This window comes from Cupressus sempervirens, chromosome 6 (assembly GCF_028749045.1).
Source record: "Cupressus sempervirens isolate cs-2001-9-10 chromosome 6, ASM2874904v1, whole genome shotgun sequence".
Lineage (NCBI taxonomy): Eukaryota > Viridiplantae > Streptophyta > Pinopsida > Cupressales > Cupressaceae > Cupressus > Cupressus sempervirens.
This window is the reverse complement of record NC_143123.1, coordinates 104,233,209-104,259,203: the sequence shown is the minus strand read 5'-3', so window position 1 is coordinate 104,259,203 and position 25,995 is coordinate 104,233,209.

Genomic DNA, 25,995 nt, shown 5'->3' with positions numbered 1-25,995 from the left:
AGAGGATACTAGTGGCCACAGGATCACAGGGGACCTGGGATTCCTAAGGGATTTCTCGGGTAACTTCCAACGTGACTTTTGCGATGACACTTTCTCACTTGCATAGCAGGTTTCCTACGTGTCTGTGTGGTGCCTCTGGGTCTAGATGTTGATCTATGTGTTGGAACCTTTGAGTTACTATACTTTTAGGATTTCCTAGACTTAGAGAGTACTTGTGATTATGTGATTTGATATCCTATTTGGGACTTGAGACTATCTCCTCAGTGCGGTAGGAGTGGACCATTTAGGTTCCACGTGGTCGGGTGGTAGTGCTTTTACTCTTACCATTGAGATCCATCTGTAGTCGTCGTGGCAGGAGCTTTCTTGGTTGGCATTTACCTTCACTATGTTCTTGGATTATTATGATGGATGGTTAGATTTTATGATAGATTTTTTATCATTATGGATGTATGGATGTATCATGTATGGTGAATGGTTTCATATATTTTTACTATTCTTTGTATCATGGATTCATGGAGGTTGATGCATTTCTATTTTTACATATGTATATTCTTTTAAGTCTTTCATACCCTGTGACATGTACAGTGGATGATTGAGCATTTGGAATTAATTTTCCAAGAGGCATTCAGAACAAATGTGTATTGTTGACATTGGACTTTAGTATTATTCTTTCATGTGGATGTGGTAGTTGTTAGACTTAGAATTAATTAAATTTAAAAATAACTCAACATCTTGGTATCCTTAAGGAATGTAACCTGTTATGTATGATTGTTGATGATTACATGTTATTGCTTCCGCTACTATGTGTTTGATGTGTATGTTATACATTCATACTTTAAAAAAAAAAGTTTAGCAAACTTAGTAAAACTTTAGGTTAATTCTTTTGGATCTCTTGGCGGGGCGTTACATTAAATAACTTTGTTTAATTAATTAGAAATAAGTACTCCATTTAATTAAATAATTTCATTCAATTATTTCAAATTTTTTTTGAAACTAGTCAACTCAAGTCAACCGTGGTTAAATTTGGTCAACTTTTGGTCAAACTTGATCTTTGCCTATGTGAATATGAGCAAATGTGAGTATGAATTTCAGCAACAATTCAATGCAAATTCTCATTCAACCTTTCAAAATGAAGAGATGAGGGTCTCTTAAATAGACTTTCTTGGAATTCATCAACAATTGAGATCGATTTCAATCAACGGTCAGGATTAAAGGTGAAGTTCAGTCATAAAGGGAGATTTCCAAATTAAAGTGAGTTAATAGATTTAATTTGAGTAAAATAAGGAGTTAACTGATTCAATTTGAGTAGAAAAAAGAGTTAACTGATTTAACCCATTGTTGATCAATAGTGAACTAGAAATTTCCCTTCTTGAACTGAAGAGAGATTTTGTTGAGATATTTAATTTAATAAAATGAGATATGCTCTCATAATTACTTTTTCTATTTAATTAAATAATCTTTAATTAATTATAGACACGTTTCTTATTTAATTAAATAACTTCATTTAATTAATTAGGAATGGCTTCTCATTTAATTAAACAACTTTGTTTAATTAATTAAAAGTAAGTACTCCATTTAATTAAATAATTTCCTTTAATTATTTCAAAATTCTTTTCGAAACTAGTCAACTCAAGTCAATCTTGGTTAAATCTGGTCAACTTTTGGTCAAACTTTATCTTTGCGTATGTGAATATGAGCAAATGTGAGTATGAATTCCAACAATAATTCGATGAAAATTCTCATTCAACCTTTCATAATGAAGAGATGAGGGTCTCTTAAATAGACTTTCCTAGAATTCATCAACGGTCAGGATTAAAGGTGAAGTTCAGTCATAAAGGGAGATTTCCAAATTAATGGGAGTCAACAAATTTAATTTGAGTAAAATAAGGAGTTAACTGATTCAATTTGAGTAAAAAAAGGAGTTAACTGATTTAACTCATTTTTGATCAATAGTGAACTAAAAATTTCACTTTTTGAACTGAAGAGAGATTTTGTTGAGATATTTAATTTAATAAAATGAGATATGCTCTCATAATTACTTTTTCTATTTAATTAAATAATCTTTAATTAATTAGAGACACTTTTCTTATTTAATTAAATAACTTCATTTAATTAGTTAGGAATGGCTTCTCATTTAATTAAATAACTTTGTTTAACTAATTAGAAGTAAGTACTCCATTTAATTAAATAATTTCATTTAATTATTTCAAAATTCTTTTCGAAACTAGTCAACTCAAGGCAACCGTGTTTAAACCTGGTCAACTTGTTGTCAAACTTGATCTTTGAGTATGTGAATATGAGCAAATGTGAGTATGAATTCCAGCAACAATTCGATGCAAATTCTCATTCAACCTTTCAAAATGAAGAGATGAGGTCTCTTAAATATACTTTCCTAATATTCATCAACGTTTGAGATAGATTTCAATCATCGGTCAGGATTAAAGGTGAAGTTCAGTCATAAAAGGAGATTTCCAAATTAAAGGGAGTTAACAGATTTAATTTGAGTAAACTAAAGAGTTAACTGATTCAATTTGAGTAGAAAAAGGAGTTAACTAATTTAACTCATTTTTTATCAATAGTGAACTAGAAATTTTCCTTTTTGAACTAAAGAGAGATTTAGTTGAGATATTTAATTTAATAAAATGAGATATGATCTCATAATTACTTTTTCTATTTAACTAAATAATCTTTAATTAATTAGAGACACTTTCTTATTTAATTAAATAACTTCATTTAATTAATTAGGAATGGCTTCTCATTTAATTAAATAACTTTTTTTAATTAATTAGAAGTAATTATTCCATTTAATTAAATAATTCTGTTTAATTATTTCAAAATTCTTTTTGAAACTAGTCAACTCAAGTCAACCGTGGTTAAATCTGGTCAACTTTTGGTCAAACTTGATCTTTGCGTATGAGAATATGAGCAAATGTGAGTATGAATTCCAACAATAATTCGATGCAAATTCTCATTCAACCTTTCAAAATGAAGAGATGAGGGTCTCTTAAATAGAGTTTCATGAAATTCATCAACGGTTGAGATCAATTTCAATCAACGATCAGGATTAAAGGTGAAGTTCAGTGATAAAAGAAGAATTCCAAGTTAAAGGGAGTTAATAGATTTAATTTGAGTAAAATAAGGAGTTAACTGATTCAATTTGAGTAGAAAAAGGAGTTAACTGATTTAACTCATTTTTGATCAATAGTGAACTGGAAATTTTCCTTTTTGAACTGAAGAGAGATTTTGTTGAGATATTTAATTTAATAAAATGAGATATGCTCTCATAATTAGTTTTTCTATTTAATTAAATAATCTTTAACTAATTAGAGACACGTTTCTTATTTAATTAAATAATTTCATTTAATTAATTAGGAATGGCTTCTCATTTAATTAAATAACTTTGTTTAATTAATTAGAAGTAAGTACTCCATATTATTAAATAATTTCATTTAATTATTTCAAAAAAAATTTTGAAACTAGTCAACTCAAGTCAACTGTGGTTAAATCTGGTAAACTTTTGGTCAAACTTGATCTTTGCGTATGTGAATATGAGCAAATGCGAGTATGAATTCCAGCAACAATTTGATGCAAATTCTCATTCAACCTTTCAAAATGAAGAGATGAGGGTCTCTTAAATAGACTCCTTGTGTGAAGCTGAAGTGTTTTAAAGTGATTTGTTCTTGATGATGTCATGTGTGACATGTTTTAGCTTGACCATTCTGGAGTCTTCGATCAGTTTTGTGTTCTATTATTGGGATCCTTTCTGGGTACTCGTTGGAGAACGATTGGATGTTGTGATTTATCATTGATGCCTTCAGATGCTGATAGAGATTTGTTGTGATCATTATGATTATTATTTAAGGCTATTCAGTTGTTCATGGAGAATTGATGTAATGATTATGGATTATATTTATGATGTTTTCAGTCACTTGTATAGGACTGAGGTGATTTTATTATGATTCTTGATTTTGAGATTTCATGAACCTAGGGTAGGTTATCTATGTGTAGTGTCGGGAAGTGGCTTGCAATGAGGGACGGGAGACCCGAAGTGGCTCTGAGCATGACTCATTGTAAGTTGTTTTTTTTTAGTAAGTGAAAACATCTCACTTAAATACTGACTTAAATGAACCTAATAAGATATTTGTATGTTCTCTCCCATGCCTTGAGTGCTAGTACAGACTAGGATTGGGTAGAGAGAACGCTTGGTTATGACCTTACATTTCGTAGTATGCCTCGTCAGTACGAGAGGATACTTGTGGCCGCAGGATCATATGGGACCCGAGATTCCTAAGGGATTGCTCGGGTAACTTCCAATATGACTTTTGCGATGACACTTTCCCGCTTGCATAGCAGGTTTCCTACATGTTTGTGTGGTGCCTCTAGGTCTAGATGTCGATCTATGTGTTGGAACCTTTGAGTTAGTATACTTTTGGGATTTCCTAGACTTAGAGAGTACTTGTGATTATGTGATTTGATTTCTTATTTGGGACTTGAAATTATCTCCTCAGCGCGGTGGGAGTAGACCATTTAGATTCTACGTGGTCGGGTGGTAGTGCTTTTACTCTTACCATTGAGATACATCTGTAGTCGTCGTGGCTGGAGCTTTCTTGGTTGACATTTACCTTCACTATGTTATTGGATTATTATGATGGATGGTTAGATTTTATGATAGATGTTTTATCATTATGGATGTATGGATGTGTCATGTATGGTGAATGGTTTCATATATTTTTACTGTTTTTGTATCATGGATTCGTGGAGGTTGATGCATTTCTATTTTTACATATGTATATTCTTTTAAGCCTTTCATACCTTGTGACATGTACAGTGGATGATTGAGCATTTTGAATTAATTTTCAAGGAGGCATTCGGAACAAATGTGTATTGTGGACATCGCACTTTAGTATTATTCTTTAATATGGATGTGGTAGTTGTTAGACTTAGAATTAATTAAATTTAAAAGTAACTCAACGTCTTGGGATCCTTAAGGAAACTAACCTGTTATGTATGATTGTTGATGATTACATGTTATTGCTTCCGCTACTATGCGTTTGATGTGTATGTTATACATTCTTACTTTTAAAAAAAAAAATGTTTAGAAAACTTAGTAAAACTTTAGGTTAATTCTTTATGATCTCTTGGCGGAGCGTTACATTAAATAACATTGTTTAATTAATTAGAAGTAAGTAATCCATTTAATTAAATAATTTCACTTAATTATTTCAAAAAAAAAATTGAAACTAGTCAACTCAAGTAAACCGTGGTTAAATCTGGTCAACTTTTGGTCAAACTTGATATTTGCGTATGTGAATATGAGCAAATGTGAGTATGAATTCCAGCAACAATTCGATACAAATTTTCATTCAACCTTTCAAAATGAAGAGATGAGGGTCTCTTAAATAGACTTTCCTAGAATTCAACAACGGTTGAGATCGATTTCAATCAACGGTCAGGATTAAAAGTGAAGTTCAATCATAAAGGGAGATTTCTAAATTAAAGGGAGTTAACAAATTTAGTTTGAGTAAAATAAGGAGTTAACTGATTCAATTTAAGTAGAAAAATCAGTTAACTGATTTAACTCATTTTTTATCAATAGTGAACTGGAAATTTCTCTTTTTGAACTAAAGAAAATTTTTGTTGAGATATTTAATTTAATAAAATGAGATATGCTCTCATAATTACCTTTTCTATTTAATTAAATAATCTTTAATTAGTTAGAGACACCTTTCTTATTTAATTAAATAACGTCATTTAATTAATTAGGAATGGCTTCTCATTTAATTAAATAACTTTTTTTAATTAATTAGAACTAAGTACTCCATTTAATTAAATAATTTTATTTTATTATCTCAAAATTCTTTTCGAAACTAGGCAACTCAAGTCAACCGTGGTTAAATCTGGTCAACTTTTGGTCAAACTTGATCTTAGCATATGTGAATATGAGCAAATGTGAGTATGAATTCTAGCAACAATTCGATGCAAATTCTTATTCAACCTTTCAAAATGAAGAGATGAGGGTCAACTTAAATAGACTTTCCTAGAATTCAACAACGGTTGAGATCGATTTCAATCAACGGTCAGGATTAAAGGTGAAGTTCAGTCATAAAGTGAGATTTCTAAATTAAAGGGAGTTAACAGATTTAATTTGAGTAAAATAAGGAGTTAACTGATTCAATTTGAGTAGAAAAAGGAGTTAACTGATTTAACTCATTTTTTATCAATAGTGAACTGGAAATTTTCTTTTTTGAACTGAAGAGAGATTTTGTTGAGATATTTAATTTAATAAAATGAGATATGCTCTCATAATTACTTTTTCTATTTAATTAAATAATCTTTAATTAATTAGAGACACTTTTCTTATTTATTTAAATAACTTCATTTAATTAATTAGGAATGGCTTGTCATTTAATTAAACAACTTTGTTTAATTAATTAGAAGTAAGTACTCCATTTAATTAAATAATTTCGTTTAATTATTTCAAAACTCTTTTCGAAACTAGTCAGCTCAAGTCAATCGTGGTTAAATCTAGTCAACTTTTGGTCAAACTTTGTCTTTGCGTATGTGAATATGAAAAAATGTGAGTATGAATTTTAGCAACAATTCGATGCAAATTCTCATTCAACCTTTCAAAATGAAGAGATGAGGGTCTCTTAAATGGACTTTTATGGAATTCATCAACGGTTGAGATCGATTTGAATCAACGGTCAGGATTAAAGGTGAAGTTCAGTCATAAAGGGAGATTTCCAAATTAAAGGGAGTTAACAGATTTAATTTGAGTAAAATAATGAGTTAACAGATTCAGTTTGAGTAGAAAAAGGAGTTAATTGATTTAACTCATTTTTGATCAATAGTGAACTGGAAATTTCCCTTTTTGAACTGAAGAGAGATTTTGTTGAGATATTTAATTTAATAAAATGAGATATGCTCTCATAATTGCTTTTTCTATTTAATTAAATAATCTTTAATTAATTAGAGACACTTTTCTTATTTAATTAATTAGGAATTGCTTCTCATTGAATTAAATAAATTTGTTTAATTAATTAGAAGTAAGTACTCCATTTAATTAAATAATTTGGTTTAATTATTTGAAAAAAAATTCGAAACTAGTCAGCTCAACTCAATTGTTGTTAAATTTGGTCAACTTTTGGTCAAACTTGATCTTTGCGTACGTGAATATGAGCAAATGTGAGTATGAATTCCAGCAACAATTCTATGCAAATTCTCATTCAACCTTTCAAAATGAAGAGATGAGGGTCTCTTAAATAGACTTTCCTAAAATTCATCAATAGTTGAGATCGATTTCAATCAACGATCAGGATTAAACGCAAAGTTCAGTCATAAAGGGACATTTCCAAATTAAAGGGAGTTAACAGATTTAATTTGAGTAAAATAATGAGTTAACAGATTCAATTTTAGTAGAAAAAGGAGTTAACTAATTTAACTCATTTTTGATCAATAGTGAACTGAAAATTTCACTTTTGGAACTAAAGAGAGATTTTGTTGAGATATTTAATTTATTAAAATGAGATATGCTCTCATAATTACTTTTTTTATTTAATTAAATAATCTTTAATTAATTAGAGACACTCTTCTTATTTAATTAAATAACTTTATATAATTAATTAGGAATGGCTTCTCATTTAATTAAATAACTTTGTTTAATTAATTAGAAGTAAGTACTCCATTTAGTTAAATAATTTTGTTTAATTATTTCAAAATTCTTTTTGAAACTAGTCAGCTCAAGTCAACCATGGTTAAATCAGGTCAACTTTTGGTCAAACTTGATCTTTACATAAGTGAATATGAGCAAATGTGAGTATGAATTCCAGCAACAATTCGATGCAAATTCTCATTCAACCTTTCAAAATGAAGAGATGAGGGTCTCTTAAATAGACTTTCTTGGAATTCATCAACGGTTGAGATCGATTTAAATCAACGGTCACGATTAAAGGTGAAGTTTAGTCAAAAAGAGAGATTTCCAAATTAAAGGGAGTTAACACATTTAATTTGAGTAAAATAAGGAGTTAACTGATTCAATTTGTTTAGAAAAAGGAGTCAATTGATTTAACTCATTTTTTGTCCATAGTGAACTGGAAATTTCCCTTTTTAAACTGAAGAGAGATTTTGTTGAGATATTTAATATAATAAAATGAGATATGCTCTCATAATTACTTTTTTTATTTAATTAAATAATCTTTAATTAATTAGAGACACTTTTCTTATTTAATTAAATAACTTCATTTAATTAATTAGGAATGGCTTCTCATTTAATTAAATAAATTTATTTAATTAATTAGAAGTTAGTACTCCATTTAATTAAATAATTTTGTTCAATTATTTCAAAAAAAATTTCAAAACTAGTCAACTCAAGTCAACCGTGGTTAAATTGGGTCAACTTTTGGTCAAACTTGATCTTTGCATATGTGAATATGAGAAAATGTGAGTATGAATTCCAGCAACAATTCGATGCAAATTCTCATTCAACTTTTCAAAATGAAGAGATTAGGGTCTCTTAAATAGACTTTCTTGGAATTCATCAATAGTTGAGATCGATTTCAATAAACGGTAAGGATTAAAGGTGAAGTTCAGTCATAAAGGGAGATTTCCAAATTAAAGAGAGTTAACAGATTTAATTTGAGTAAAATAAGGAGTTCACTGATTCAATTTGAGTAAAAAAAAGAGTTAACTCATTTAACTCATTTTTTATCACTAGTGAACTGGAAATTTCCCTTTTTGAACTGAAGAGAAATTTTGTTGATATATTTAATTTAATAAAATGAGATATGCTCTCATAATTACTTTTTCATTTAACTAAATAGTCTTTAATTAATTAGAGACACTTTTATTATTTAATTAAATAACTTCATTTAATTCATTAGGAATGACTTCTCATTTAATTAATTAACTTTATTTAATTAATTAGAAGTAAGTACTCCATTTAATTAAATAATTTCATTTAATTATTTCAAAAAAAAATTCGAAACTAGTCAGCTCAAGTCAACTATGATTAAATTTGGTCAACTTTTGGTCAAACTTGATCTTTGCTTATGTGAATATGAGCAAATGTGAGTATGAATTTTAGCAACAATTCGATGCAAATTCTCATTCAACCTTTCAAAATGAAGAGATGAGGGTCTCTTAAATAGACTTTCTTGAAATTCATCAACAGTTGAGATCGATTTCATTCAACGGTCAAGATTGAAAGTGATGTTTAGTCATGTCATGTCCCCTTTTCAAATAATAAAAAAATAATAATCTTTGCTAAGATAGGCAGGCCCAAGAAAGTGAAGTTTCGGAAAAAGGGGTGGTTAATCTTTGAAAACCGTTGGACTAATAAATGAAATTATTATTAAAATATGTTTCATTAACCTCTCTTGGACGTGAGTTATGGTTATGGCCTCTTTTAAGGGGTTTGGAGGCATTTTGGGCAGGGAGGAGAACTTGATTTTTGCTCATTCTTTGTTATTCTTCAGAGGCTGCCAAATTTGTGGAGAAGGAAACCCAAGAACGGGAGTTTGCAGGTTTCCAGGGAGACCCAAGAACGGGAGTTTGCAGGTTTCTAAGAAGGCTAAGGATGGGAGTTTGAAGCCATTCCATGTGCATGCTCATACAGAGTTTGCCTTTGTGCTGAACAGTGTAGATTTGTGGATTTTTGGGTGTGTTTTTTGCATGAGTTTGGTGTTTTCAGTTGAGCATTTCATATCAGTTTTGGTTGCTACTGTATTTCAGACTTTAAGCTATTAAAATAGAGCTGAATATATGTATTGGGACATGATTAAACTTTTGAGATAGTTTATTAGTGTTTTTGTGGTGTTTCCGAGCATTTTTGTGTTAATTTCGGGAGCCCAATGAGCATAGTTTTTGTCCTACATTTGTGAGCTATTGTGTAAAGGCTATATAGATCTGGAAATTTTATTTTTTAGGCTGTTATGCTGCTGAAAAATTTGTAAAAATGGCCATTTTCAGATTTATTAATAATAAGTGAAGCTGTGAAGCTTTTGGCACCATTTCTGGCATACTCGATTTGGGGTTTCTTGAGAAATTTGGAGGATCTTTGTGATATTAGTTGTTTGATCTTAAAGATCTGATTAAAGATTGGAAATATCATACAAAATCAAAAAAGGGACATTTCAGTGGTATCAGAGCCATGATCTTGCCAACCTGAGGGTTTGTAGAAGTTGCAGGTCAGTTTTGACAACTACTCAGATCTTGCATGTCAGTTTTGACAACTACCCAAATTTTGCATGTCATAATTTATGGTTGCATGTTTCTTCTAATCAGCTACATGTTAAAATTTATGGTTACATTCTACTTCTAATCATTTTCATGTTAGTTCTTGGTGAATTTGGTGGTTGTAGAAGTTTGCATGTCAGTTTTGACAACTACCCAGATCTTGCATGTCAGTTTTGACAACTACCCAGATCTTGCATGTTAGTTTTGACAACTACCTAGATCTTGCATGTTAGTTTTGATAACTACCCAAATCTTGCATGTCAAAATTTATGTTTGCATTCTACTTCTAATCATATGCATGTTAGTTCTTGGTGAATTTGGTGGTTGCATGTTGCTTCTAATCAGCTGCATGTCAAAATTTATGGTTGCATGCAACTAAGTGAAAGAGAAAAAATATATTTGCAGCGAGAAAAGAATAAAGAAATTTTGATCAAACCTCCAGTTGAAAGTAAAATTACAAAATCCAAGGAAGGGAAAAGTATGGCTGATCCAAATGAGATGGCAAAGAAATTCTTCCAAGACATCCAAAATACTCAGAAGCAAACAGTGGATAGTTTGGCAGAAACTAGAGAGGCTTTGCGAATATTGACAGAAAAACTACAAGGAGTTGCATCTATTAATGAGAAAGGGAGCACTTCAGAGGAGCCAAGAAATCTAAAATCCACACCATCTAAATCAACCAAAACTATTTTCTTGCCTGCAGATGAGCCACCAGTACCAAATCCGGCCATTAATCCTATGGAAGAGGTTACAGGTAACTTGATTACATTAAGAGCTACTTATAATGGCTTAGATGATGACTTTCGTAGTTCAGTTCCTTTTAGAGAATATGTGGATATGATGAACACTTTGATGCCCAAGAAAGAGTATAGAAGGGAGCATGACATAAGTGGAAGAGAGCTCAAAAATAAAATAAGCAAGTTTATAGCACCTACTTTTGATGGAACAAATAAAATTTAGCTAGAGCATGGCTACAAAAATTACAGACCTTCTTCACTCTTAACCCCATGAAGGAGAGTGATGTTGTTCAAATTGAAAGTCTACACTTGGAAGATGCAGCCTATGATTGGTGGTATCATGGAATGACTACTCAAGGTCATGATCAGGTAACTACATTTGATGATTTTAGTCAAAGACTGATAGATAGATTTGACCTCAAGGATGATGATTATGAGGATGTTGTTGTGCATGATGGTGAGATACTTGGTGTAGATGAGCAGACATTGAGCATTCATGACTTTTCTGAGAGAGAGTACCAGGCACAGTTAGATGCTTCATCACATGAGGTTGAGGCTAGTAGTACTTCACATGATTTATCCTGCCAGCTGAAGGTGTGTGAAGATAGTATTGTCACTACATTATCTCATCATGACAGGTATGTGGAGTTAGTTGCTATTGGTCATATTACTCAAGTCAGGATTTTGCTTGAGTTACCAGCTAATTCTAGTTTACAGATATGGACTCGAGATTCTTATATTGGCATTTGGGGTTCAGTTGACTGTAAATCATTAACACTTTTTGGTAGTAGTGATTGTTTGGGTGCTACCATGGATTTGATTAGCAGATTGCATGGTGTTGTATTTTCTTGTGCCAGGAGCTTATCCGATGTTTGTATTAGTTTTTATACACCGGTGTTGGGCTTTGTTCATATATCTAGCCGACCATACTTGCTGGAATGTGTTGATAATATTTCATATTTGGCAGTGTGTACAGATGAGTCCCAGGATCATATTGGCATTGATGACATCCAGGAGGATGTAGTGGGCAGTTTTGAAGACTTAGTTTCCTTGGGTACAGAGGAGTTGGACAGCAGTGCTAATGCTTTTGATACTATGTATGTTGATATGAGCTTTAGATTTAATTCACAGGGTATGGATTGTAATAATCTAGAGACTAGTGACTTTGAGGATACTCATTTAGACAGTGCATCAGAGGAGGTTTGTAGGAGACAGTCAAGCTAGTGCCATCATGTGCCTAATCAGTTAAGAGTTAGTGACCGAGACATTGCTATCGCTTGCCAGCATTTTGATGTTGCTCATCAGTTGTTAGCAGTTTATGGATGGGGTTCTCCTACTAGTGATGAGCAAGAAGGCAGTTATCTTTCCTTGACAGAGATCCACTCTTTATGGGAGGCTATTCAGATTTTGAGATAGAATTATATGCAGTTGGTAGCTGACAGAGATTATCTTATGGAGTGGGGCAGTACAGCATATGATGCATTGTTGGCCAAGGAAGATGAGGTGAGTGAGCTTACTGAACAACTTGAGGTTACTTCTGAGATTCTTGAGAGTACACAGTTGGCTTTCAAGGAGTCACAGTTTCATTTGGCTAAGGTGACCATGGAGTTAGAGTGGCTACAGTCTTTACCTGATTCTATACAGTCACAAGCTATGGTGTTTGGTGATCCGAGGATGTCCATGGCCGAGATTTTTAGAGACAGTGGAGATGGGGATGCATCCATCCTTGATACTAATATTGGCATATCAAGTTCATTCCCACTAGAGTCAGGTTCAGTTGAGTTGGGTTTTGTAGCAGATTGTTGTATACCTGACATGGTGGTGGCCTCTAGTACTGATGGCACAGAGACTAGAGATGTATCAAAGAGCATGTGTGATGTTGGTGAGTCGACAGTTGGCATGCTTCCTACTAGTAATACTACTCCCTTGGTGATATCTTCAGAGATAGTAGTCAATTCCAAAATGGTTAATGATCAATTGCAGTTAGTTTCATCTGGATTACAGTCTGAGCCACTGACTGAGATTGGTGCATTCTATCGACATTACACTGTGAGGTACGCTCATCAATTTACCTTTGATGACCATGTTAATGAGATTATGATACAGAGATGTACTTTTGTTCCTAGTGCTTATCATCAGTTATGGAATAGTTTGATGCCTCGGGATGAGAGTTGTGATGGGCATGACATGGTGATAGGTCCTGCAGTTGATAGCTTGATAATACATGACTTAGAGCAGGATTTTTGGAGTGATGCTTCAGCAGGGTATGTACATCAGTTAGCAATTGATCCTTGTGTTGAGGAGTTGATGGTAGAAAAATTTGGTTTTGGTTCCATTTCTTGTTGTTCATCTTGTGATGGCTTTTCACCATCAGGGGTGCATGGGAGTTATGGTTACGAGATAGTGGCCGATGATCTACAGAGTTGTGTTGATTGCAAGAGTTGTACAGTGTGTGGATTCTCCATACTTGGTATAGTTTCATATGAGAGCATTTAGCATTGTTGCAGAGTTGGATTGTACATTTCGTATAGGCAATTGGGATGCGTTGATGGTATTTATTGTGTTGGCAGTTTGATTTGTCCACTTTACTTGGGTTCTGATGTTCTAAGAGTTTGTGTCTCATCGGTTTTTGACTATAGTGGTGGTGATTTTGGAGTTTGGTTGAGCTATAATTGTCAGTTTTATTATGGATTCCTCTTGGTCATATGGCAGAGGATATTGCAGGAGCCTGTGTTAATTAGCAGTAGTATAGTTCATGACTACATTTGGGATCCAGGTGGATTGATTGGCTTATTGTTCAACCATTGCTTGAGGACAAGAAATGTTTGGGGAGGGGAGGACTTGTCATGTCCCTTTTTCAAATAATAAAAAAATAATAATCTTTGCTAAGACAGGCAGGCCCAAGAAAGTGAAGTTTCAGAAAAAGGGGGGGTTAATCTTTGGAAACCGTTGGACTAATAAATGAAATTATTATTAAAATATGTTTCATTAACCTCTCTTGGACGTGAGTTACAGTTATGGCCTCTTTTAAGGGGTTTGGAGGCATTTTGGGCAGGGAAGAGAACTTGATTTTTGCTCATTCTTTGTTATTCTTCAGAGGCTGCCAAACCTGTGGAGAAGGAGACCCAAGAACGGAAGTTTGCAAGTTTCCAGGGAGACCCAAGAACGGGAGTTTGCAGGTTTCTAGGAAGGCTAAGGATGGGAGTTTGAAGCCATTCCATGTGCATGCTCATTCAAAGTTTGCCTTTGTGCTGAACAGTGTAGATTTGTGAGTTTTTGGGTGTGTTTTTTGCATGAGTTTGGTGTTTTCAGTTGAGCATTTCATATTAGTTTTGGTTGCTACTGTATTTCAGATTTTAAGCTGTTAAAATAGAGTTGAATATATGTATTGGGACGTGATTAAACTTCTGAGATAGTTTATTAGTGTTTTTGTGGTGTTTCCGGCCATTTCTGTGTTAATTTCGGAAGCCCAATGAGCATAGTTTTTGTCCTACATTTGTGAGCTGTTGTGTAAAGGCTATATAGATCTGGAAATTTCATTTTTTAGCCTGTTATGCTACTGAAAAATCTGTAAAAATGGACATTTTCAGATTTATTAATAATAGGTGAAGCTGTGAAGCTTTTGGCACCATTTCTGGCATACCCGATTTGGGGTTTCTTGAGAAATTTGGAAGATCTTTGTGATATTAGTTGTTTGATCTTAAAGATCTGATTAAAGATTGGAAATATCATACAAAATCAGAAAAGGGACATTTCAAGTCATAAAGTGAGATTTCCAAATTAAAGGTAGTTAACAGATGTAATTTGAGTAAAATAAGGAGTGAACAGATTCAATTTGACTAGAAAAAGGAGTTAATTGATTTCACTGATTTTTGATAAATAGTGAACTAGAAATTTCCCTTTTTGAACTGAAGAGAGATTTTGTTGAGATATTTAATTTAATAAAATGAGATATGCTCTCATAATTACTTTTTCTATTTAATTAAATAATCTTTAATCAATTAGAGACACTTTTTTTACTTAATTAAATAACTTCATTTAATAAATTAAGAATGACTTCTAATTTAATTAAATAACTTTGTTTAATTAATTAGAAGTAAGTACTACATATAATTAAATAATTTCGTTTAATTATTTCTCTATTCTTTTCGAAACTAGTCAACTCAAGTCAACCGTGGTTAAATTAGGTCAACTTTTGGTCAAACTTGATCTTTGCGTATGTGAATATGAGCAAATGTGAGTATCAATTCCAGCAACAATTCGATGCAAATTCTCATTCAACCTTTCAAAATGCAGAGATGAGGGTCTCTTAAATAGACTTTCCCAGAATTTATCAATGGTTGATATCGATTTCCATCAACGGTTAGGATTAAATGTGAAGTTCAGTCATAAATTGAGATTTTCAAATTAAAGTGAGTTAACAGATTTAAGTTGAGTAAAATAAAGAGTTAACTGATTCAATTTGAGTAGAAAAAGGAGTTAACTGATTTAACTCATTTTTTATCAATAGTGAACTGAAAATTAACCTTTTTGAACTGAAGAGAGATTTTGTTGAGATATTTAATTTAATAAAATGAGATATGCTCTCATAATTACTTTTCCTATTTAAATAAATAATCTTTAATTAATTAGAGACACTTTTCTTATTTAATTAAATATTTTCATTTAATTAATTAGGAATGGCTTCTAATTTAATTAAATAACTTTGTTTAATTAATTAGAAGTAAGTAGTGCATTTAATTAAATAATTTCATTTAATTATTTCAAATTTTTTTCCAAAACTAGTCAACTCAAGTCAATCATGGTTAAATATGGTCAACTTTTTGTCAAACTTGATCTTTGCGTATGTGACTATGAGCAAATCTAACTATGAATTCCAGCAACAATTCGATGCAAATTCTCATTCAACTTTTCAAAATGAAGAGATGAGGGTTTCTCAAATAGACTTTCCTGAAATTCATCAACTGTTGAGATCAATTTCAATCAACGACTAGGATTAAAGGTGAAGTTCAGTCATAAAGGGAGATTTCCAAATTAAAGGGAGTTAACAGATTTGATTTGAGTAAAATAAGGAGTTAACTGATTCAATTTGAGTAGAAAAAGGAGTTAACTGATATAACTCATTTTTTATCAATAGTGAACTGAAAATTTCCCTTTTTTAACTGAAGAGAGATTTTGTTGAAATATTTAATTTAATAAAATGAGATATGCTCTCATAATTACTTTTTCTATTTAATTAAATAATCTTTAATTAATTAGAGACATTTTTGTTATTTAATTAAATAACTTCATTTAATTAATTAGGAATGGCTTCTCATTTAATTAAATAACTTTGTTTAATTAATTAGAATTAAGTACTCCATTTAAATAAATAATTTTGTTTAATTATTTTTTTTAAAAATTTGAAACTAGTCAACTCAAGTCAACCGTAGTTAAATCTAGTCAACTTTTGGTCAAACTTGATCTTTGCGTATGTGAATATGACCAAATGTCAGTATGAATTCTAGCAATAATTCGATGCAAATTCTAATTAAACCTTTCGAAATGAAGAGATGAGGGTCTCTTAAATAGACTTTTCTAGAATTCATCAATGGTTGAGATCGATTTCAATCAACGGTCAGGATTAAACGTGAAGTTCAGTCATAAAGTGAGATTTCCAAATTAAAAGGAATTAACAGATATAATTTGAGTAAAATAAGGAGTTAAATGATTCAATTTGAGTAGAAAAAGGAGTTAATTGATTTAACTCATTTTTTATCAATAGTGAACTGAAAATTTCTCTTTTTGAACTGAAAAAAGATTTTGTTGAGATATTTAATTTAATAAAATGAGAAATGCTCTCATAATTACTTTTTCTATTTAATTAAATAAACATTAATTAATTAGAGACACTTTTCTTATTTAATTAAATATTTTCATTTAATTAATTAGGAATGGCTTCTCATTTAATTAAATAACTTTGTTTAAGTAATTAGAAGTAAGTACTCCATTTAATTAAATAATTTCGTTTAATTGTTTCAAAATTCTTTTTGAAACTAGTCAGCTCAAGTCAACTGTGGTTAAATCTCGTCAACTTTTGGTCAAACTTGATCTTTGCGTATGTGAATATGAGCAAATGTGAGTATGAATTCTAGCAACAATTCGATGCAAATTCTCATTCAACCTTTAAAAATGAATAGATGAAGGTCTCTTAAATAGACTTTCCTGGAATTCATCAAAGGTTGAGAACGATTTCAATCAACGGTCATGATTAAAGGTGAAATTCAGTCATAAAGAGAGATTTTCAAATTAAAGGGAGTTAATAGATTTAATTTGAGTAAAATAAGGAGTTAACTGATTCAATTTGAGTAGAAAAAGGAGTTAACTCATTTAACTCATTTTTTATCAATAGTGAACTGGAAATTTCCCTTTTTGAACTGAAGAGAGATTTTGTTGAGATATTTAATTTAATAAAATGAGATATGCTCTCATAATTACTTTTTCTATTTAATTAAATAATCTTTAATTAATTAGAGACACTTTTCTTATTTATTTAAATAACTTCATTTAATTAATTAGGAATGGCTTGTCATTTAATTAAATAACTTTGTTTAATTAATTAGAAGTAAGTACTCTATTTAATTAAATAATTTTGTTTAATTATTTCAAAACTCTTTTCGAAACTAGTCAGCTCAAGTCAATCGTGGTTAAATCTAGTCGACTTTTGGTCAAACTTTGTCTTTGCGTATGTGAATATGAGCAAATATGAGTACGAATTTTAGCAACAATTCGATGCAAATTCTCATTCAACCTTTCAAAATGAAGAGATGTGGGTCTCTTAAATAGACTTTTATGGAATTCATCAACGGTTGAGATCTATTTGAATCAACGGTCAGGATTAAAGGTGAAGTTCAATCATAAAGGGAGATTTCCAAATTAAAGGGAGTTAATAGATTTAATTTGATTAAAATAAGGAGTTAACTAATTCAATTTGAGTAGAAAAAGGAGTTAACTGATTTAATTAATTTGGAATGGCTTCTCATTTAAATAAATAACTTTGTTTAATTAATTAGAAGTAAGTACTCCATTTAATCAAATAATTTTGTTTAATTATTTCAAAATTCTTTTCGAAACTAGTCAACTCAAGTCAACCGTGGTTAAATTTGGTCAACTTTTGGTCAAAATTGATTTTTGCGTATGTGAATATGAGCAAATGTGAGTATGAATTCCAGTGACAATTCGATGCAAATTCTCATTCAACCTTTCAAAATGAAGAGATGAGGGTCTCTTAAATAGACTTTCCTGGAATTCATCAAGGGTTGAGATCGATTTCAATCAACGTTCATGATTAAAGGTGAAGTTCAGTCATAAAGGGAGATTTCCAAATTAAAGGGAGTTAACAAATTTAATTTGAGTAAAACAAAGAGTTAACTGATTCAATTTGAGTAAAAAAAGGTGTTAACTGATTCAACTCATTTTTGATCAATAGTGAACTGGAAATTTCTCTTTTTGAACTGAAGAGAGATTTTGTTGAGATATTTAATTTAATAAAATGAGATATGCTCTCATAATTACTTTTTCTATTTAATTAAATAATCTTTAATTAATTAGAGACACTTTTCTTATTTAATTAAATAACTTCATTTAATTAATTAAGAATGGCTTCTCATTTAATTTAATAACTTTGTTTAATTAATTAAAAGTAAGTACTCCATTTAATTAAATAATTTCATTTAATTATTTCAAAATTCTATTCGAAACTAGTCAACCGTGGTTAAATCTGGTCAACTTTTTTTCAAACTTGATCTTTGCGTATGTGAATATGAGAAAATGTGAGTATGAATTTTAGCAACATTTCGATGCAAATTTTCATTCAACCTTTCAAAATGAAGGGATGAGGGTCTCTGAAATAGACTTTCCTGGAATTCATCAACGGTTGAGATCAATTTTAATCAACGGTTAGGATTAAACGTGAAGTTCAGTCATAAAGGGAGATTTCAAAATTAAAGAGAGTTAACAGATTCAACTTGAGTAAAATAAGGAGTTAACTGATTTAACTCATTTTTTATCAATAGTGAACTAGAAATTTCACTTTTTGAACTGAAGAGAGATTTTGTTGAGATATTTAATTTAATAAAATGAGATATGCTCTCATAATTACTTTTTCTATTTAATTAAATAATATTTAATTAATTAGAGACACTTTTCTTATTTAATTAAATAACTTTATTTAATTAATTAAGAATGGCTTCTCATTTAATTAAATAACTTTTTTTAATTAATTAGAAGTAAATACTCCATTTAATTAAATAAAATCAAAATTATTTTCGAAACTATTCAGCACAAGTCAACTGTGGTTAAATCCAATGAACTTTTCGTCAAACTTAATCTTTCCATATGTCAAGATGAGCAAATGTGAGTATGAATTCTAGCAACAATTCGATGCAAATTTCCATTTAACCTTTCAAAATGAACAGATGAGGGTCTCTTAAATTGACTTTCCTGGAATTCATCAACGGTTGAGATCGATTTCAATCAACGATCAGGATTTAAGGTGAAGTTCAGTCATAAAGGGAGATTTCCAAATAAAAGGGAGTTAACAGATTTAATTTGAGTAAAATAAGGAGTTAACTAATTTAATTTGACTAGTAAAAGGAGTTAACTGATTTAACTCATTTTTTATCAATACTGAACTGGAAATTTTTCTTTTTGAAATTAAGAGAGATTTTGTTGAGATATTTAATTTAATAAAATGAGATATGTTCTCATATTTACTTTTTCTATTTAATTAAATAATCTTTAATTAATTAAAGACAATTTTTTTATTTAATTAAATAACTTCATTTAATTAATTAGGAATGGCTAATCATTTAATTAAATAATTTTATTTAATTAATTAAAAGTAAGTACTCCATTTAATTAAATAATTTCATTTATTTATTTTAAAATTCTTTTCGAAACTAGTTAGCTCAAGTCAATTGTGGTTAAATCTGGTCAACTTTTGGTAAAACTTGATCTTGGCGTATGTGAATATGAGCAAATGTGAGTATGAATTCTAGCAACAATTCGATGCAAATTCTCATTCAACCTTTGGAAATGAAGAGATGAGGGTCTCTTAAATAGGCTTTCCTGGAATTCATCAACGGTTGAGATCGATTTCAATCAACGGTCAAAACTAAAGGTGAAGTTCAGTCATAAAGGGAGATTTCCAAATTAAAGGGAGTTAACAGATTTAATTTGAGTAAAATAAGAAGTTAACTAATTCAATTTTATTAGAAAAAGGAGTTAACTGATTTAACTCATTTTTGATGAATAGTGAACTAGAAATTTCACTTTTTGAACTGAAGAGCGATTTTGTTGAGATATTTAATTTAATAAAATGAGATATGCTCTCATAATTACTTTTTCTATTTAATTAAATTATCTTTAATTAATTAGAGACACTTTTCTTATTTAATTAAATAACTTCATTTAATTAATTAGGAATGGCTTCTCATTTAATTAAATAACTTTGTTTAATTAATTAGAAGTAAGTATTCTATGTAATTAAATAATTTTGTTTAATTATTTTAAAATTCTTTTCGAAACTAGTCAACTCAAGTTAACCGTGGTTAAATTTGGTCAACTTTTGGTCAAACTTAATCTTTGCGTATGTGAATATGAGCAAATGTGAGTATGAATTCTAGCAACAATTCGATGCAAATTCTCATTCAACCTTTCAAAATGAAGAGATGCGAGTCTTTTAAATAGACTTTTTTGAAATTCATCAACGGTTGAGATCGATTTCGATCAACAGTCAGCATTAAAGGTGAAGTTCAGTCATAAAGGGAGATTTCCAAATTAAATGGAGCTAACAGATTTAATTTGAGTAAAATAAGGAGTTAACTGATTCAATTTAAGTAGAAAAAAGAGTTAACTCATTTAACTCATTTTTTATCAATAGTGAACTGAAAGTTTTTTTTTTGAATTGAAGAAAGATTTTGTTGAGATATTTAATTTAGTAAAATGAGATATGCTCTCATAATTACTTTTTCTATTTAATTAAATAATCTTGAATTAATTAGAGACACTTTTCTTATTTAATTAAATAACTTCATTTAATTAATTAGGAATGGCTTCTTATTTAATTAAATAACTTTGTTTAATTAATTAGAAGTAAGTACTCCATTTAATTAAATAATTTTGATTAATTATTTCAAAATTTTTTTCGAAACTAGTCAACTCAAGTCAACCACGGTTAAATATAGTTGACTTTTGGTCAAACTTGATCTTTGCGTATGTGAATATGAGCAAATGTGAGTATGAATTTTAGCAACAATTCGATGCAAATTCTCATTCAACCTTTTAAAATGAAGAGATGAGGGTCTCTTAAATAGACTTTCCTGGAATTCATCAATGGTTGAGATCGATTTAATTCAGCAGTCAGGATTAAAGGTGAAGTTCAGTTATAAAGGGAGATTTCCAAATTAAAGGGAGTTAATAGATTTAATTTGAGTAAAATAAGGAGTTAACTGATTCAATTTGAGTAGAAAAAGGAGTTAACTGATTTAACTTATTTTTGATTAATTGTGAACTAGAAATTTCCCTTTTTGAACTGAAAAGAGATTTTGTTGAGATATTTAATTTAATAAAATGAGATATGCTCTCATAATTATTTTTTCTATTTAATTAAATAATCTTTAGAGACACTTTTCTTATTTAATTAAATAACTTCATTTAACTAATTAAGAATGACTTCTCATTTAATTAAATAACTTGTTTTAGTTAATTAGAAGTAAGTACTCCATGTAATTAAATAATTTCGTTTAATTATTTTTAAAAAAAATTTGAAACTAGTCAACTCAAGTCAACCATGGTTAAATCTAGTCAACTTTTGGTCAAACTTGATCTTTGCTAATGTGAATATGAGCAAATGTGAGTATGAATTCCAACAACAATTCGATGCAAATTCTCATTCAACCTTTCAAAATAAAGAGAAGAGGGTCTCTTAAATAGATTTGACTGGAATTCATCAATGGTTGAGATCGATTTCAATCAACGGTCAAGATTAAAGGTGAAGTTCAGTCATAAAGGGAGATTTCCAAATTAAAGGGACTTAACAGATTTAATTTGAGTGGAATAAGGAGTTAACTGATTCAATTTTAGTAGAAATAGGAGCTAACTGATTTAACTCATTTTTTATCAATAGTGAACTAGAAATTTCTCTTTTTGAACTAAAGAGAGATTTTGTTGAGATATTTTATTTAATAAAATGAGATATGCTCTCATAATTACTTTTTCTGTTTAATTAAATAATCTTTAATTAATTAGAGACGCTTTTTTTATTTAATTAAATAACTTCATTTAATTAATTAGGAATGGCCTCTCATTTAATTAAATAACTTTGTTTAATTAATTAGAGGTAAGTATTTCATTTAATTAAATAATTTCATTTAATTATTTCAAAATTCTTTTCAAAACTAGTGAACTCAAGTCAACCGTGGTTCAATTTAGTCAACTTTTTGTGAAACTTGATCTTTGCGTATGTGAATATGAGCCAATGTGAGTATGAATTCTAGCAACAATTCGATGCAAATTCTCATTCAACCTTTCAAAATGAAGAGATGAGGGTCTCTTAAATAGACTTTCCTGTAATTCATCAATGGTTGAGGTCGATTTCAATCAATGGTCAGGATTAAAGGTGAAGTTCAGTCATAAAGGGAGATTTCTAAATTAAAGGGAGTTAACAGATTTAATTTGAGTAAAATAAGGAGTTAACTGATTCAATTTGAGTAGAAAAAGGAGTTAACTGATTTAACTCATTTTTTACCAAAAGTGAACTGAAAATTTCACTTTTTGAACGGAAGAGATATTTTTTTGAGATATTTAATTTAATAAAATGAGATATGCTCTCATAATTACTTTTTCTATTTAATTAAGTAATCTTTAATTAATTAGAGACACTTTTCTTATTTAATTAAATAAGTTCATTTAATTAATTAGGAATGGCTTCTCATTTAATTGAATAACTTTGTTTAATTAATTAGAAGTAAGTACTCCATTTAATTAAATAATTTCGTTTAATTATTTCAAAAAAAAATTCAAAAATAGTGAGCTCAAGTCAACTGTGGTTAAATCTGGTCAACTTTTTGTCAAACTTGATCTTTGCATATGTGAATATAAAAAAATGTGAGTATGAATTCCAACAACAATTCGATGCAAATTCTCATTCAACCTTTCAAAATGAAGAGATGAGGGTATCTTAAATAGACTTTCTTAGAATTCATCAACGGTTGAGATCGATTTCAATCGACGGTCAGGATTAAAGGTGAAGTTCAATCATAAAGGGAGATTTTCAAATTAAAGGGGTTGAACAGATTTAATTTAAGTAAAATAAGGAGTTAACTGATTCAATTTGAGTAGAAAAAAGAGTTAACTGATTTAACTCTTTTTTGATCAATAGTGAATTGGAAATTTCCCTTTTTGAACTGAAGAGAGATTTTGTTGAGATATTTAATTCAATAAAATGAGATATGCTCTCATAATTACTTTTTCTATTTAATTAAATAATATTTAATTAATTAGAGACACTTTTCTTATTTAATTAAATAACTTCATTTAATTAATTAGGAATGGCTTCTTATTTAACTAAATAACTTTATTTAATTAATTAGAAGTAAGTACTCTATGTAATTAAATAATTTTGTTTAATTATTTCAAAATTCTTTTCGAAACTAGTCAACTGAAGTCAACCGTGGTTAAATCCGATCAACTTTTGGTCAAACTTGATTTTTGCATATGTGAATATGAGCAAATGTGAGTATGTTTTCCGGCAACAATTTGATGCAAATTCTATAGTGCCTACCCTCATTCACATCTTTTCTAGACTTATTATTATCAGACTATGTAGACTAGTTTTATGTTGATGGTTTAGTGGTGTTGTTTTGACACTATTAGATATTATGATATGGATTCAGTTGATATATGATGAGATTATTTAGATTTTACATTTCATGTATGTATGATGATCATTACATTATTTTCAGTTATTAATGATGATTAGTTAGATGGTTTATTATCTCATGTGTTTTATTATGGTTACTTACCCCATACTTGCATGTGTATGGTGTGCGTGTTTTCTTATTGTATGGCATTTTTGATGTGGTTAAGGAAGGGAGTCGTAGGCACCTGCTTAGTTGGGATCTACACGATGCACCACTTCCTGCCATTGTCTGTTTAGCTTAGCATTTTATATTGTATGTACGTGCATGGTTTTTCTGTAGGTTGCAGGTACTGGGTATCGACTTCCCTGAATTGCCAGGATGAGCGTACCCTATTATACTATCTCAATGATAAGAGAAGGGAGATAAATTCTCAAGTCCAAATCCCAAACCTAAAAACCATTTGTCCTAGTGAGTTAGGACAAGTATCAAAGTTGAATACCCATCGAATGTGTCGGATGACATATTTCGTGAATTTTAACCCTTTAGATTTATTTTGTATGATTTGTTCTATGATGGGTTTTCATATTTTATCTTGGAGGTCTATGCTGAATTGTCCATTAATTAAGTTTGAATAAATAGATTTAATTAATAAATTATTTATTTGAGAAAATTAATAAAATATCATGATCTTTGATATTTTGATTGTGATTAATTAAATGTGAATTATTGAGGAAAAGAATTAAATAAAGAAAAATAGAAATTAAAATTAATAATAATTATAAAATAATAATAAATTAATAAATAAATAATAATAATAAAAGTTATAAAAATTAAAATACATTAATTATAAAAATTAAAATGGGAGTTATAAATATTTAAATAGAAATTATTTAAAAGTAAATTGGAGTTATAAGCTTGCATGGGAATTAACATGTGTCAACAACACGGGGGTTAGTGCATCAATTAAGCACAAGGTGTCTACAACTCTATGACTCACCAAAAAGGTGGCAAAAGACCCATGCTTAGTTGGTGACACCTTTCAGCGGTTTCAAGAAGCATTCCAAAGGTTTCTTGAGAGCTCTTCATATTCAAGCGTTCATAGAAGCTTAGAGGGAGAGCGTTTTGGAGTGCAATTGGAGTATTGGAGGACTCGAGAACTCGAAAGAAGGGAGGAGCTTGCTCTGCGGATTTTTTGAAGAAGACCAATTTAGCATCAGAATCTGGGTAGATTCTTGTGATTTTACTTATGCTATTTTCGCATCATGCATTCCCTGTCTTCTTTGTGTCTTCCATATGTCTTCTGAGGAAGTTCTTATGCAATTCTCAATATGGTAGCTAATTTTATTTGAGAATTCTATATGCTTAGATCTAGAATGAACACGGGCTAGGGTTCAAATTTGTAGCCAAAACCATCAGATGATTTAATGGATAAAATTTGAGATCAAAAGATTATAGAAAAATTATGAGAAATGGAATTTATATATGGTGTATATATTTTTATCTAAATACATATATGCATACATATATATACAATTATATATATATATATATATATATATATATATATATATATATATATATGTTTAGATGCTATGATATTTGATTATACTCTGTATATGTATACACACACACACATATATATATACATATCTATTTATATATATATATATATACATATATATATACATATATATTTATATATGTATATAAATATATATATATACATATATATTTATATATGTATATAAATATATATATATACATATATATTTATATATATATACATATATATAAGTCGAACGACATATACATTTCGCAGCAAGCAGATATTGCATCGCGGTTCACATTAGAGGGAATGCGTTTTATTAAAATGCAATTATAATAATAAATTTTGTAAGGGCGAGTTTTTAATTCCCTACCCCCCCCCCGCACGTTTAATAAACAACGACACCCTGTCTGTAGTCGCAGGCCTGCAACGTCAGACAAGGGTTGCTCGGCCATGTACTACGGCTGCCATGGTAACATAAACAAGTTTTTTTTTCTATTTTTTTTTAAAAGTGTCCATTTCAATGCGTGGGTACACTCTGTGATCCGCAGGCGGTACTAATCGCTCGGTTGGCATT